The sequence below is a fragment of the Capra hircus genome, chromosome 29 (assembly GCF_001704415.2).
Source record: "Capra hircus breed San Clemente chromosome 29, ASM170441v1, whole genome shotgun sequence".
Taxonomy (NCBI): domain Eukaryota; kingdom Metazoa; phylum Chordata; class Mammalia; order Artiodactyla; family Bovidae; genus Capra; species Capra hircus.
In genome coordinates, this window is record NC_030836.1 from 37,828,987 (window position 1) to 37,834,559 (window position 5,573).

Consider the following 5,573-nt stretch of genomic DNA (forward strand, 5'->3'; position numbering starts at 1 on the left):
TCTGAGAATGTATTTGTGTGTGTCTGCCTGTGTCTATTACAGTAGTGGGGATCACTTGGGGCTGACCTCATATGGAGAGGCTTACCGGTCTACGTGTATAGTCCAGTCACCCACTCGGACCAATGGTACCCAGTTGAGCTCTCCCTTGTAGTAGCGGTGGTCCACCCCACCAAACATCACCACACTGCCCTTCTGCTTGTCTCTGTAGAAAGATGTGAGGGGGGGAACCTTGGAGGACAGTAACAACAGCACTGTCTGAGAGCTATGCAGGTCCAACCATCAACGCCTTAATGAGGTCCACATGTATAGATGCAGAAATCGAGTCCAGGAGAGATAGAGATCCAGAGTGAGGTCTGTTACTGTCTCATGAGTGGCACAGAGGAGGTTAGAAGCTGAATCACTTGTCTGAGCTCCACCCACTATGTCTTTTGAAGACACCCTGAACCTTCAGCAACCTGAGTGCTCAGACACCCTCACAGGACAGGGTGCTGAAGTGTTTTGACTTTCCTTGTGTCCACCTTGTCATTTTTCAGGAAAATCAAGGCCTGGGAGTTCTAAGGGTGTGGGTTCAGGTCACCCAGAGTTGGCTACATTGGCCTGTAACGTCCACTGTCCAAAGGGCCCCACACTCAGAAGGGATGCCACCTCTGCTCTCCCTGTCTTGAAATGCCTAATATTTCTTGAACGAGGGGTCCCACACTTTTATATCCCATACTTTCATTTCTCAGTGGCTCCACAAATTGGGGAGCTGGTCCTGGGCTCTCTTTTAAATGCTAATGAGGAAGGAAAGATAACCACCATCCTTCTCCTTCCTTCCTTATCAAATTCATAAGCAAATCGTAATGCATTTTCCTCCAAATTGTTTCCTGTTGCCTTCCATTTGCCTCCCTCATGACTTAACCCCTAGCCCAAGTTACTGGTCTTGAGCCAGTAAGGTTGTGTTCCAATAAAATTTTATTTATAAAAGCCAGTTGTGAAAACAGGTAGGGCCCTGGGGCCATACTTATCCTTGATTATATTACTCTCTGCTGCTAAGTCACTTCAGTCGTGTCCAGCTCTGTGCGATCCCATAGACGGCGGCCCACTAGGCTCCCCCATCCCTGGGATTCTCCAGGCAAGAACACTGGAGTGGGTTGCCATTTCCTTCTCCAAAGCATGAAAGTGAAAAGTGAAAGTGAAGTCTCTCAGTCGTGTCCGACTAGTAGCTACCCCATGGGCTGAAGCCCACCAGGCTCCTCTGTCCATGGGATTTTCCAGGCAAGAGTACTGGAGTGGGGTGCCATTGCCTTCTCCTGGATACTTCTTTATTAAGTGTTCTATAATTTTTGTGCAACTGAAAGCATCTTACAGCTAATTTGGAGAAATAAATTGTCCATCTCAGACTTACTTGCTCAAGTAGAAGGCAAAAACAGGCTCAGAAATGGCACCTTGATTTTTCAGCTTGTCAAAGATGGGGAGTGGTCTACAGTAGAGTAGTTTGGGGTAGTTCAAGCCCAAGATGCCGTCAAATCTTCTGCCCTCAAACCCGTATTCTGCCATGCTTAGTCCAAAAGGCTGGTCAGTACTTACAAGGTCCCCAATCTGTGGGACAGAAGAGTGTTCCAACTTACAGATATGTGAAGTGGGGGCTAGGACTGGGTTGGGGTGCATTGCCATTAGATCCTTAGAGAAGAATTGAGGCGGGCTCTGTCTTTGGTTGCCCACAGATGGTTAGAGCAAGGTAGAAGGGGAATTTGGGTTCCATTTGAGACAGGGTGTGAATTTTAAAATATCTGCCCCTCTGAAAAGCACCACCTGAGTGAGTCAGATTGGCCTCATGGCTTCTGTCCAGGTGGGGCAACCAAGAGTCAGACCAGGTCCCATTGGTGCCACATTATTGACAAAACAATTGAGAGCAAGATAGCCTTCTCTTTGGCATCACTGTGACCTAATGACAGGAATGGACTGAATTCTCTGTAAGGTATTGTGGATTCTGCATCTGTCCGGTAAGACAGAAGCCAAAAACACAATCTTGCCTGCAGGGTTCTATGAAATTACTGCCTGGGGAATTCACTTTTGGGGATATGTGTATATTTCTGTGAGTGTGCATGAGAGAGAAAGAGAGAGAGGGGAACTACTCAAGTATTTTGGGGGGAGGCAAGCCATAGATTTATTAGACTCTCAAGGGTCCTCTAGAGTGAGAACTCATTTATCAGGTCCCTTGACTTCTCAGGCCTCCAGTTTCCCACTCTGGATACCTGAAGGCCTTGACTGCACCCAGGGTCCCCAGATCAGTTTTATCCTGTCCCCAAACACCCCACAGCAACTTCAGTCCTGAAAAGCCAGCCTAACTCCACCTTTTATCACATGTGTGCTCTCAGCAAGGCCCTTGCTGTCTGGACCTCAGTTTCCTCATATGTCTCATGAGCTAATCAGAGTAACTACTGTGTGGGGTTGTTGCAGAATTAAACCAGTTAATACCGGAAAGTAGAGGGAACAATTTGTTCATATAATATCCCTTCTCGCTCTGAGAGCAATGAACCTTGAACTGCTCATGGGCAGAGGAGCTGCAAGTCCACACCTCAAGCCACATTCTGAGTTAGCTAATCTGTTTGTTCGTGTGACACCACGGGCACTGCCACCGCAGAGACATGATCCTGTGGATAAGATGGCCAATATCTATGGGAGTTAGGCTAGGAAGAGTCCTGCCTGATGGTCCTGCATCAGTTTCGCAAGCAGAGGTCGCCTCATATCCAGTCCTGACTCAGCATTTGTTAAACTGTTACCCGAACTGTGTCACGAACAACAACTCCTTCAATTCTCCCAGCTCCATAGTTGATCCAGAATGTCTTATTGGTAGGCCGGAAGGTGGAAGACTCAAGTTGTCTGAACCTAACGTGTGTAGCTGCAGACACAAGAGATGAGTGTCATCAGGTGCCAAGGGTGAAAACAGGGTGGCAGGGCAACTGAAAGATCATTCGGGTACGGGGTGTGTGTACTCACAACAGGTTGAGCTGTTGCAATAGTCGGAGGGCACCCACAAAACAGCTGAGCCTGTGTCAAAGACAACCTGGAATTCCTGAGGGGGGTGTTCCAATGGTGATGTTACCCACATAGAATGTCTACATGGAGAAGGAGCGAGTGGGTTAGTGCAGATTGGCTACCCTCTACTCCCACACTGATGCCTCCCTCTGGGTATCATGTATCTCTTGAGACCACTTTCTAACCACTGTTCAGTTCACAGGCTTTGGTCACAGAGGTATCTGCATTTGATATATTTTTCCTGTGCTACATTGTATGCAAAATATTGACTCTATGAACAGGCGTTGAAGTGGTATCTCCTGCATGGGAAGACTAGAGGCATAACCACTGGGCCTCTAGCACCACTGGACACCCAGGGAAGTCCTGGTGCCTTCATTTGGGAAGCTCTGTAGTCTCTTCAAACCAAGCCTTACCACCCCCTTCTCCAGAAGGTCCCTCTTGATCAACTCCAGCCACTCCCTCTAAACTCAGACCACATCTAATCCACACCTCACAGGTGACCCTGTCATTTGACATGTATTTACTCTTTGCCTATCTCTCAGGCTGGAATGGGCATTTTTGAAGACAAATTAAGCCCTTTTCTTACCTAAAAACAGTAAGCACTGTGTTATATTGTTATGATCATACACGGAATACAGGTTCAGTAACTTTTTCCTGCTGTTGTTCTTGCATCTGTGGAAACCGAATTCCTCTGCCTCGGGATTCACAAATGCTTTGCATTTGGTTCTACCTTTTGATCAGTGATAGTTCACTCTTCATCTGTAACTGAGGTGCTCACTTAGTTCAGAAGGAACAATCACTCTCAAACTAATGACACATGTTTGACACAGAAATGGATATTTACCTGCTACCTGGTAATGGCCAGACCCAGTCACAAAGACCAACAGTTGAGGATGAGAGTGCCTTCTCCTCTCGGTGGGGTCCCTGTTTTCCAGTGTCTCAGCCTCCTGCAGGAACCCCAACTCCAGCATCCCACCTGGCACCTCCAGATGAGCCCCATGCTAAGCTAGAGCACCAGGGAGTGCTGTGGAGGACCATCCTCCAAAAATACTCACATCTCTGATGTTTCTCAGTGGGTGAATAGTTAGATTTGAATCACGAAAAGAAATCTGGGGCAGTCTGTAAGGATGCTCCGTCAAGACATCGTGCTGCATGTTTTTTCCACTGAGGGTTTTTCTCATGGTCTTCACTCTCCTTAGAGGTATTCTTTCACCGAGCATTTGACAAAGAAAACAAAGATGCTATAATTAACTGTTAGTGTTAATGTATAACTGTCATTTTATTGGCCCTGTGTGTTTTCTAATCATTTTTATGAGGCACATTATTATCAGAATTTTATGCATATACCATGGCAAAGACATAGATTTGAATACAGGTTCTTTTCTGCCATCTTTGGTTAGCCATATGACCACGTGGTGTCTCAGTGTCCCCTTCGGCAAAATGGTGGAATGTAACAGTACAAACCCTTCAAATAGGATACCTTGGGGATAAGTGAAGTGATGGATATAAGGAACCTGATAAATAAGAAGTCTCAACAATGAAAGCCATTAGCATTGCTGTTGCCATCCCACTCATTCCTTCTCAAAGAACCTCAAGGAAGGAGGTAAAAGAGGGACTCTTATTCTATTTACAAGGGAGAAATTTAAAATGCAAGAGGTTTCTGAGTTGAATGTGGTCACACTGCTTGTCAGATATAAGACAGTTTACCTTTCTTCAAGTTGAAAGAGAAAAGTTGAAAGAAGAATACAAGATATAGGGTTCAAGTAAGGGAAATTCAGAGGTTTGAGAAGGAAGGATGAGTCAAATGAAAAAATTAAAAGCAAACAACATAAAGAGAAATAGACTCCCAGTGACTTCCAAAGTGATGGAGAGATAAATGTCAGTGATACAGAGATGCAGACACAGGCATATACACATTGAAATAGGGAAAAAAGAGGACATGTTGAACAAAATGTAGAAAAGTGCTATTCCACAGGGCCACATCAACATCTGCATAGACTGTGCACTGAACAGTTGCAAGGAGTTGTATTTTCAACAGGTCATGACATGATTAGACCCCAAGTGTTGTGCAACCCAAATCTATACCGAGACTTTGGGATCCACAGTTCCTATAGCAAGTTATTTATCAATATGTCAGAGTTGAACTTTAAGACTCTTACAGTAATATTCCTTTCCCGTCTAAACCTGATGGTTGGAAGAATAATCAGATGAAAAGAAAAATCAGAGAAAGGAATATGATATGACATACAGTCCCCATACTTTCTTGACTATGCACTCTGAGAAGGCCACCAGCCCGAGGAGCACAAGCCACTTCATGCTTCTCTTCTGGCACCAAGTACTCAGGGAAGTCTAGGTTCTTAGCATGCAGTGGTGACCGGGAGCCCCTAGTTATATATGCTCTGACCTACCCTAGTTTTCCCGTTCAGGCCACTAAAAGATCTGAAGAAAACACAAAGGTCTTCATAAAAAACTTTACCTTCATCAGTGTCCTTGGCAAACGGACTTTGAAGCTTTTCAGAATACAGAGAATTGAGCTGTAATCTCTTCCTTGA

The 5,573-nt window shown here is 45.4% G+C and overlaps 1 pseudogene; it reads right to left on the minus strand.

Moving 5' to 3' along the window:
- LOC102181378 overlaps positions 1-5,337 on the minus strand; it is a 73,941-nt pseudogene extending 68,604 nt beyond the window's left edge.